Genomic DNA, 12077 nt, shown 5'->3' with positions numbered 1-12077 from the left:
CTCCCTTGAGTCATGTGACTCGTTAGTGTTACAAGGTCTCAGGTGTGAACGGGGAGCAGGTGTGGAAATTTGGTGTTATCGCTCTCACTCTCTCATACTGGTCACTGGAAGTTCAATGAGAAAAGGGAGAAGAGAACCCCCTGATGGGACTTTAATGGTCTTTATCCTATCAGTTAATGATAACCAAATTATTTAAATATAGAGAAAAGGTAAAATTATATTTATTATTACAAAAAAGTGTAGACCGTACAAATAGGGGTGGCTAGCCCTAAAAAGACTCCCTCATAGTTGTCACTGTATAAACACACAATGCATATAATGTATATGAACAATTTACTCATGATAAAACATGGCTGCACACCCGAAGCGTTTCTGGATTATGATTGCTTCTTCAGGGGGGTATGAGTAGTATAATTAAAGACAACATTTATGATGCAAAGAGTCAACGAAATAGCCAGCGTGTCATAAAATCAACATATTGATATGTCCATCCCAGAGGATCGAGGGGAGCATTGGCCAACAAAGGACATGTGGATGTCACAGAAAAGGAGTCCAGCAAGACCTGGCAGAGCGCTACAGCGACAGTAGTGCAATAAGAGCAAAACTCTGATTAAAAGAAGCTTGGCATTGACAAGGTATAAGCCCACAGAGCCCAAGGGATTGCTGGCCGTTGGCTCTGTGGGTGGATACAGATGGCGTCAAGTGTGTGTGGTGGCAACCAGGTGAGGAGTACAAAGACAAGTTTGTCTTGCCTACAGTCAAGCATGGTGGTGAGAGTGTCATGGTCTGGGGCTGCATGAGTGCTGCCGGCACTGGGGAGCTACAGTTCATTGAGGGAACCATGAATGGCAGCATGTACTGTGACATACTGAAGCAGCGCATGATCTCCTCCCTTTAGAGACTGGGCTGCAGGGCAGTATTCCGAGATAATGACCCCAAACACACCTCCAAGATGACCACTGCCTTGCTAAAGAAGCTGAGGGTAAAGGTGATGGACTGGCCAAGCATGTCTCCAGACCTAAACCCAATTTAGCATCTGTGGGGCATCCTCAAATGGAAGGTGGAGGAGTGCAAGGGCTCTGACATCCACCAGCTCCATTATGTCATCGTGGAAGAGGAATCCAATGGCAACCTGTGAAGCTCTGGTGAACTCCATGCCCAAGAGGGTTAAGGCAGTGCTGAAAAATAATGGTGGCCACACAAAATATTGACACTTTGGGCCCAATTTGGACATTTTCACTTAGGGGTGTACTCACCTGCTCCCCATTCACACCGAGACCTTGTAACACTAAAGAGTCACATGACACCGGGGAGGGAAAATTTATAATTGGGCCCAATTTGGACATTTTCACTTTTAGGGGTGTACTCACTTTTGTTGCCAGCAGTTTAGACATTATTGGTTGTGTGTTGAGTTATTTTGAGGGAACAGCAAATTTACACTGTTAGAGCCGGTTCACATAGGAGCGACCCGACTTGCCGGGGCGACCTGTGAAGTCGCGGTGCACAGCGCGTACCGCAACCTCGGAGTGGCATGCACAGACTTCATATCATTGAAGTCAATGCAGGTCGCCCCAAAGTAGTACAGGACCCTTTTTCTAAGTCGGAGCGACTTGTGTTGCTCCTATTAGAATGGGTCCTGTGCTAATCTATGGCAGGCGACCCACGGCGACTTGTCAGGCGACCAGGTTGCCTGACAAGTCGCCCCAGTGTGAACCGGCTCTTATACAAGCTGTACACTCACTAATTTACATTGTAGCAAAGCGATATTTCTTCAGTGTTGTTACATGAAAAGATATAATAAAAAATTTACAAAAATGTGAGGGGTGTACTCACTTTTATGAGATACTGTAGATCAGACCAAAATTAGGGACAGATGAGGAGGAAAGAGGGACAGAGGGACTTTGTTTATAATCAGGGGCAGTCCCTCCAAATCAGGGACAGTTGGGTGATATGTTTTTTTTCTTTTTTTAGTTAAAAGGAGAAGTCCCCCCTAAAACTAAAATCCCTGCATCCATAGATCTCCAGGATCTAACACTAACCTATCTAGCCGTGTAAAGAAGAAAACGGTGTACTTACCTTTTTTGAAGCCAATCTGACCCGATCTCCAGCGGGGGAAGCTCAGCAGAGGACACGGCCGACAACGGCTATGAGTCCCGGTTCACATTTGTGCAATGTGGGAAGGCTGCGAATATGCAGCATGATCCCGCATTGCATCCGCACCCCTGGCAGTTCACATTGCCATATGCAATGCGCAGGGGGTGTCAATTAACCCCCGGTTCATATTAGTGCGATCACAGAGATCACATGTAATTTGGAGCGCACTGCTCCTAAATTACATGCGATCTCATGTGCGGTGCAAATTTTAGCCTTACACTTTGTATGGCTGAATTCGCACCGCATCCGCACTAAACACGCACCTGACCATTTTTTTTTTTTTATCCTCAGCAGAATCGGATCGCATAGTGGTTCACACTAGTGGGATCCGATTCTGTGCAAACTTGCAGATCGCACTGCGATATGCGATCGCAACTGGGGGTGTCGTTAATTTTTAGTCCTGGTTCACATTTGTGCGATGCGGGAATGCTGCGAATATGCAGTGTGATTCCGCATGGCATCCGCACCTCTGCCAGTTCACACTGCCATATGCGATACGCAGGGGGTGTCAATTAAAAGTTAACGACACCCCCAGTTGCGATTGCATATCGCAGTGCGATCTGCAAGTTCGCACAGAATCGGATCGCACTAGTGTGAACAACCATGCAATCCGATTCTGCTGCGGATGAAAAAAAAAAAGGGCCAGGTGCGTGTTTAGTGCGGATGCGGTGCAAATTCAACCCTACAAACTGTATGGCTGAAATTTGCACCGCACATGAGACCGCATGTAATTTAGGAGCAGTGTGTAATATCCGTGATCGCACTAATGTGAACCAGGGCTTAAAATAGGGTGTGACGTCACCCATAGACTTACTATGGGGCTTCTGTTGTCGGCTGTCTCCTCTGCACCCGCCTCCACAGCGACGCCGCGGCTGACAGCTCAGCGTGGAATCGGCTTAAAAAAAAGCTATGTATACTGATTTGTTTTCTTTACAGGGCTAGATAGGTTAATGTTATATCCTGGAGATCTATAGATGCAGGGATTCTAGTTTTAGGGAGGTCTTATCCTTCTCCTTATCCTTACCTGAAACGCAACCAGTGTGAAGAGTTCCATTAGATTTATAGAGATGCATTCGCCTTCTGCTATTTTTAACCGAAGAAGTAATCAAACATGTGAAAGGGGCTGTGCAGGGAAACCAAGGCAAGCCTAGACATATTTCTGCACATGCAATAATGGTTAGCAGGTTATTCATGCAGGAAAATCTCCCATCCTGCTTCTGTCACTGCAATCACAAACAAACATCAGTGTCTCTACTAATGGTTCAAATATTGAAAGAATGTTCCTGAAATGAAAGATTTCCAACAAAAATCTCCTAGTGTATGGCCAGCTTTAGGACTGTCATCTCTAGGCTGGGATTTTGCCATTAGGCAAAATAACTTTTTATTTTCAATGTCAAAAAAATAATTTATAATTATTATTACTAGAAATCCCCTCTATGGTGCAGATCAGGAGCAGTGTATGGGAAGCACTGGGACTCCAGTCCTCAGTATAGAGAGCTGTGATCTCCTACATTACTACAGGGACTGCACTGCCAGGAGAACCGATCAGCCATGTGCAGGACTACAACCCCCCTCCTTGTTCTGGGCTGAGCACAGTGCAGACAGTCCCCCCCCATACATACACATCATGCGATCACTTACCAGATCTCTGCGATCTCACCTCTTATCATCACCATTCCACTACCAACAAATCTTACATAACAAACTCTTCCCTGGTGTAATCCCCCTGAGCCTCCTATTGGCTGATCACACAGAGGGGCGTGTCACCGAGCTGCTGTGCATGCTGGAAGTTGTAGTCTTTTACATGTACAATGTATTGCTATTATATGTAGCATTATTATACTTTACTGCTGATCCCTTCACACTCATACTGACTATATATTTACAGTGTGTGTATATTTATAGCATATTTAAAGTAATATTAGGGTGTGCTCACATTGAGGTGAAATAAATCTGTGTACAATGCACTGAAAGGATCCTAAATGTCTATAAAAGCACAGCTCCCAACTGTCCCTGATCTGGAGAAAAGTCCCTCTGTCCCTCTGTCCTCATTATTTCTCCCTAATTGTGCTCTGATCTATTTAGTTCTATATGAAATACACTAGCTTTCAAAAAGTGTTTCCCAATGCCAAACCTTTCAACCAAATTCTAAATTTCTGAATGCGTACAATTCGAAAGCAAATATAAAGAAATATTAGTGGTAAAAAAAAAGTACTTGTGTGTTTAAAGTGGAGTTCCGGCCTCAGAGATGAAATTTACATAAAAATACCCCCGGGACAGTCAGTGCTAGTACATTCCACAATGGATAGCCTCTGATCTGTCCCAGGTCGCACTTACCTTCTAGAAGAAATACTTACCTTGAAAATTTCTTCTCCAGCGCTGCCATCTCAGGTGTGGGCAGCTGAAGCCAACGCGTCCTCTTCCGTGTCCTCTACTGTGTGCTCTTCGTCCCAGAATGCCCTGCACCGGCCCCGCTCGTCACTTCCGGGGCCGACGCGTCATCCCTGCACAGCTTCTGGGAATGCCCAGAAGCTGTTTAGTAGGGAATGACGCGCTTGCACCGGAACTGACGAGCGGGACCGGTGCAGGCGCATTGACTCCTGGGAGCGATGACGTTCAGCTCCCAGGAGTCAATGCAAGCAGGAAGTGACTGCGCGGGCCGCGGCCGCAGAGGGAGGAAGTAGAAGGTAGGTAAGTATATTTTCTTAAAAAACAAGGTAAGTAAAGAAAAAAAAAAATATCGGGAGTATTCATTTGTTTTTTAGGGCATTCACAGCAAGCGGATGGGCCAAAGCTGTTTTTGAGCCCGGAACTCCGCTTTAACTAATCTTATTATTTTTTTAAGGATTCTCCTTTAAGGGGGCGTGGCATGGGGTGTGTCCTTTGCCTACCTACTTTTTCTAATAGGCGTCCCTCGTTCCCATCTCAAAAAGTTGGGAGGTATGTAAAAGGATCAATAAAGAGATCATATCAGATATTTGATATAATAGTTTTATAGATATTTAACCACTTTACCACCGGAGGATTTTGCTGTCTTACGTCCAGGCCACTTTTTGTGATTCGGCACTGTGCGAATTTAACTAACAATTGCGCGGTCGTGCGACGCCGTACCCAAACAAAATTTACGTCCTTTTTTTCCCACAAACAGAGCTTTCTTTTGGTGGTATTTGATCACCTGTGCGATTTTTACTTTTTGCGCTATAAACAAAAAAATAGCGTTTATTTTGAAAAAATAACAATATTTTTCACATTTTTTTTTTATATGAAATCCCCCCCAAAAAAATGTAAAAATCTAAATTTTTTTAAAATTTTTGGCCAATTTGTTTTCTGCTACCTATGTTTGGTAAAAAAAATCACAACAAGCATATTTTGATTGGTTTGCGCAAAAGTTATTGCGTTTACTAACTAAGGGAAAGATTTATGTCATTTTTGGTGTTTTTTTTTTTTAACGCGTAATGGCGGCGACCTGCGTTTTTTTTTTTTTTTTTTTTTTTTTTTTTGTGGGACTGCGACATTGCGGCGGACAGAACGGACCCTTGACTGACATTTTTTACACTTTTGGGGGTACCAGTGACATTACTGCAGTAATCAGTGCTATACATATGCACTGTTACTGTAAAAATTACACTGGCAGGGAAGGGGTTAATTTTATTGGAGAGGGAGGGGTTAATGTATGCCTGGTGCTTACTAACGTGTGTGGGGGGAGGTGACTGAGTGACACAGGGACAGATCGCATGTTCAACTATGCTGAACCCTGCAATCTGTCCCTGCCTGTCACTTAGGAGATCCGACTGCTCTGTTTACACAAGCGGGCGGATCTCCAAACTAGATTCCCCGTGACGACTCCCGCTGTGACTGAAGTAGGTCTACGTCGCTGGATGATAACGAGCCACATTGCTGCAGTAGCAGCAATGTGACTGGAGGTAAAGTGGTTAAAGGAGAAATTCTAATTATTTAATTTGAGCACACCCTAATATTACTTTTTTTTTATTTATTTTAGGACCTGTGTAAGGGGGGGGGGGGGGGGGCTATAGGGCCACTGCTGCAAATGTAATCTTGTTTGACATCCTTGTGTGCTGTGGGATATGTTAGTTATACAGAATGTATTCCTATTCATAGTATATATAATCAGTCCCAAGAGTAGCCACTGAGCACTGTTAGAGGTAAATGTCCTGGGCTCACCCACAAAGAAATCCATACAAATCCAAAACTGGTATAGAGGCTCCCATGGGTGGAGATCAATCAAAACGGCAGCGTTTTTATTGTCTACACTTAAAAGAAGCTCAGTCCATCTTTCTCAAGACCAGTTTTGGATTTATATTTACAGTGTATTTATATGTATTTACAGCATATTTATATATAAAGTGTATTTTCAGTGTATGTATGTATGTATGTATGTATATATAATATACACATACACACACACACACACCCACCCACAGTATCTCACAAAAGTGAGTACACTCTCACATTTTTATAAATAGTTGAATAAATCTTATCATGTAACAACACTGAAGAAATGACACTTTGCTACAATGTAAAGTAGTGAAAGTAGTAAAGTAGTGAGTGTAAGGTCCCTTTCACACATGTCTTCGCTGTGTGCGGAGACAGAGCTGTCAGGTCCCCGCTGTTTTCTATGGAGGAATCGGATGGGAACGGACCGTCTGTCCATTCTCATCCGATCCACTGGGCGGATGGAAAATAGGGTTTCCATCCGTCCAGATTTGACATGTCTCCGCTGACATTTGATGCCCCATAGAGATACATGGGGCATCCGTTCAGATCCGCCAAAAAAACGGACAGGGGGATCTGAACGGTCCACCTGTGTGAAAGGGGCCTTAAGCTTGTATAACAGTGTAAATTTGCTGTCCCCTTAAAATATTTCATCACACAGCCATTAATGTCTAAACTGCTGGCAACTAAAGTGAGTACACCCTTAAGTGAAAATGTCCAGCTTGGGCCCAATTAGCCATTTCCCTTCCTGGTGTCATGTGACTCGTTAGTGTTACAAGGTCTCAGGTATGAATGGGGAGCAGGTGTGTTAAATTTGGTGTTATCACTCTCACTCTCTCATACTGGTCACTGGAAGTTCAACATGGCACCTCATGGCAAACTTTTGTGAGATACTGTATATTTACAGTCTATATAGTACAGTATATTTATATATATATTTGCAGTACATTGCTATTAGATGTAGTATAAGGGACGGTTCACACTAGTGCGATGCCAAATATGGCAGGTGATTTGCACCGCATTGCTGTGTAGATCACATGGAATGTCTGTGCGATGTCATTTCAGCCATACAAACTGTATGGCTGAAGTCGCACCGCATTCGCACCAAAACGGTGCAGGACCCTTTTTTTGGCCGACGCTGGAATCAGATCGCGTGGATGTTCACACCTATGCAATCCGATTCCTGTACCATTTCACAGTTCGCACTGCGATAGGGTCTGGGGGTGTCATTAACTTTACATTGACACCCCCAACGGTCCGCAGATCTCAGTGTGAACCACTGTGCAATTCAGGTGCGATGCGGGAACAGGCGCTGAATCACAGGGTTTCCCACATCGCACCAGTGTGAACTGGTGATTACCTTCCACCTACACTGATTCCTTCTCACTGCCTTTGTATATCAGAGGTGTAACTCTCTGTAAATTGATGATGTTGGATCTTTCTCAGTCACATTGTGTTGGCAGTTATGAATGGTGCTGGAATGTGTGCTTCTGTACTGTCTACATTAAACTGGAAAGAATTAAAATCTGATTCAAACAGTGCTGAAAACAGGTCTAGTAATAATAATAATGCTAATACTGATAGGAGTTGTTATTATAAACCTGCTAAGATTTTGGGCTCATTCATATTATCACTGCTGAGCTGCATTGGTCTGCATAGACCAGGGATCCTCAAACTACAGCCCTCCAGCTATTGCGGGACTACACGTCCCATATGGCATTGTAAAACTCTGACATTCACAGATAGCACTAGGCATGATGGGAATTGTAGTTCCTGAACAACTGGAGGGCCATAGTTTGAAGACCCCTGGCATAGACCAACACGGGTTCACCGCAAAGAAACCTGGGAAACAATCGTTTTCTATGTGTCAATGCTGCATTGAGGTGACTTACAGGGCATAAAAATGCCAGCATGTTAAAACTTCAATAAATGGTACAGTGCCTGGTGATAAAGCAACAAAATGCACCGCCCCTCCCCCCTACACAACAGACACCAGCTTGCATGTGTTTTAGCTCATGGGCTGGTGCGAATGAAGACGGTATCAGGTAATTTGTAGATGGTTCTAAAAAAAAAAAAAGTATGTATGTATGTGTGTGTGTGTATGTATGTGTGTGTGTGTGTGTGTATATATATATATATATATATATATATATATATATATATATATATATATACATACACACACATACATACAGTGTGTATATATAATAATATTGAGTTGGCCCACCCTTTGCAGCTATACCAGCTTAAACCCTTCTGGGAAGGCTGTCCACAAGGTTTAGGAGTGTCTATGGGAATGTTTGACCATTCTTCCAGAAGTGCATTTGTGAGGTTAGGCAATGATGTAGGACAAGAAGGCCTGGCTCACAGTCTCTGCTCTAATTCATTCCAAAGGTGTTCTATCAGGTTGAGGTCAGGACTTTGTGCAGGCCAGTCAAGTTCCTCCACCCCAAACTCGCTCATCCATGTCTTTATGGACCTTGCTTTGTGCACTGGTCCAAATTATTTGCTGTGGGGGAGATTATGGTGTAGGGTTGTTTTTCTGGGATTGGCCCCTTGGTTCTAGTGAAGGGAACTCTTAGGCCCCTTTCACACTTGGGAGTCCGTCGGCGGACTCAGTTTTTCTCAGCGGGGGATCGCCAGTCCGTTCTCATGCGATCCGCTGGACGGATGGAAAATAGGGTTTCCATCTGTCCAGATTTGACGGACAGGATCGGATTGGATGTCAGCGGACATGTCTCCGCTGACATCCAATGCCCCATAGAGATGCATGGGGCATCCATTCAGATCCACCTTACAAACTAACAGGAGGATCTGAATGGTCCTCTATTGTGAAAGGGGCCTTAAGGCGTCAGCATACCAAGACATTTTGGACAATTTCATGCTCCCAGCTTTGTGGGAACAGTTTGGGGATGGCCCCTTCTTTTCCAACGTGACTGCACACCAGTGCACAAAGCAAGGTGCACGCACACAGTACTGTGCAAAAGTTTAAGGCAGGTGTGAAAAAATGCTGCAAATTAGGAATGCTTTCAGAAATAGAAGTGTTAGTTTATTTTTTAGCAATTAACAAAATGGAAAGTAAATGAACAGAAGAGAAATCCAAATCAAATCAATATTTTGTGTGATCTTCCTTTACCTTCAAAACAGCATCAGTCCTTCTAGGTAAACTTGCACACAGTTTTTAAAATAACTCGGCAGGTAGGTTGTTTTAAACATCCTGGAGAACTAACCACAGATCTTCTGTGGATTAAAGCCCCATACACACGTACCGATTGTCGGCCGTAAATATTCGGCCGACGACCATTTGGCCGATTGTAGGCTTGTTAGTATGATGCACTTTCGGCCGAACAGAATCGGGTGTGCAGGCATTAAAATTTTTGTTGGCCGTCACCAGAACGGCCGATTGTTCGCCAGTCAGTACAGATTTCGGCCGACAGACAGCAGATTAGCAAGACTGGGCATGCTCAGAAAAGAAAAAAGACAAGGAAAGTTAAGCATCACATGACATCACTTCTGCAGTCGGCTGTTGTTGGCCGACAAAATTCGTGTGCAGTCTTTTGCAGTTTTCAGCAGACACGACAGCCCTGGACAAAAGACGGCCGATCGTTCGGCCGACGATCAGTACGTGTGTACGGGGCTGTAGGCTGCCTCAAATCCTTCTGTTTCTTAATCCCAGACAGACTCGATGATGTTGAAATCAGGGCTCTGTGGGGGCCAAACCGTCACTAACAGGATTCCTTGTTCTTCTTTACACTGAAGATATTTCCTAATGACGTTGGCTGTATGTTTGGGGTTGTTGTCCTGCTGCAGAATAAATTTGGGGCCAATCACATGCTTATCTGATAGTATGGCATGATGGATAAGTATCTCCCTGTATTTCTCAGCATTGAGGACACCATTTATCCTGACCAAATCTCCGACTCCATTTGCAGAAATGCAGCCCCAAACATGCAAGGAAGCTCCAAAATGCTTCACTGTTGCCTGCAGACACTCATTATCGTACCACTCTCCAGGCCTTATAAAACAACCTGCCTCCTGCATGTCAAGTATTTCAAGTTTTGACTCATCAGTCCAGAGCATCGGCTGCCATGTTTTTGCACCTCAGTTTCTATGTTTTCGTGCATAGTTGAGTCGCTTATCTTTGTTTCCATGTCGAAGGTATGGTTTTTCGTCGCATTTCTTCCATGAAGACCACTTCTGGGCAGAATTCTCTGGATAGTAAATGAATGTACCTGCTTTCCACCAGTTCTGTGCTCATGGCACTGGTGAAAATCTTCTGATGTCAAAGGAATGATGTTTCTTTCATCTGCTGCATTATTACCTTGGCTGACCACTGTGTGTCTATGGTCCTCAACAATGCCCATTTCTTTGTGCTTTTTCAAAAGAGTCTGAACAGCACTTATTGAAACCCCAATCTGCTTTGAAATCTTTGCCTGGGAGAGACCTTGCTGATGCAGTATAACTACTTTGTGTCTTGTTGCTGTGCTCAGTCTTACAATAGTGTTTGCCCTGTGACATGAATCTGTCTTCCACAACCTCACCCTAGTAGCAGAGTGTGGCTGTTCCTCACCCAGTTTTATACCTCCTACACAGCTGCTTTTGTTTCCGGTATTAACTGTGTTTGAGCCTACAAATGAAATGTATGATCATTAGCACCTGCTTGGTATAATTGCTTAATTATACATCTGACTAATCCTACAAAATCCCTGACTTTGTGCAAGTTTAATGGGCCATACACACTATAAGATTTTCTGAAGACTTTTTCCTTTAGATTTACCAAAACCATATAATATGAGGTCAAACCTAAACACTTTCAATGTGTATGCAATCTGGCAGGCCCTTGCACTACATAGAAAAGGTAAATCTGAAGGAAAAAGTCTTCAGAAAATCTTATAGTGTGTATGGCCCTTAAAGCCCCATACAGCCTATAAGAAAATTGGGCGAATGATCGGCTGGTTTCCTTCGATATTTTACAGCAAGTTGGAACTGAGGATAGAAATAATGTATGAAAATTCTCGTACGACAAAGGCTTTTTTTTTTTTGTTATTTGTTGCTCCTGATCATGCACAGGTATTTTATATCGGATATTTCTCGTACAAAAATCGTAGGAAAACAGTGCACATTAAATGAAAACCGTTCATTCTATTTTCATACGTGAGAAATTTGAGTATTTTCCTTCGGAAGCTCAGAATCGGCTATCGAAGTTGTGTACACACCATTAGAAAATCATACGATCGTTCCTCGGGCGAAAATATTCCCCCGATTTTCTGATATAGTGTGTACGGGCCATACAAATTTGGTGTGAAGCTAAAGGATAGTGACACCAGATATTGATTTGATTTAGATTTTTCTTCTATTTGTTTACTTTGCATTTTGTAAACTGATAAAAATAAACAATTCAAATATAGATTTTTAAAGCATTCTTACTTTAGAGCATTTCTCACGTGCCTAAAACTTTTTTTCACAGTACTGTATATATACACATTGGGTAAGGAACGATATTCAGAGGTTTCATTATTTTTATGAAAAAGCGACACTATATTATATCCTAATTCTCTAGAAATTATCCATACACATTCTTTACTTGAATTTAAGCCTCGTACACACGTACCGATTGTCGGCCGTAAATATTCGGCCGACGACCGATCGGCCGATTGTAGGCTTGTTAGTATGATGCTTCCGACAGCCGA

Source organism: Pelophylax lessonae (genome assembly GCF_965119305.1).
Source record: "Pelophylax lessonae genome assembly, chromosome: 4".
Taxonomy (NCBI): domain Eukaryota; kingdom Metazoa; phylum Chordata; class Amphibia; order Anura; family Ranidae; genus Pelophylax; species Pelophylax lessonae.
Note: the sequence above shows the minus strand (reverse complement) of the source record.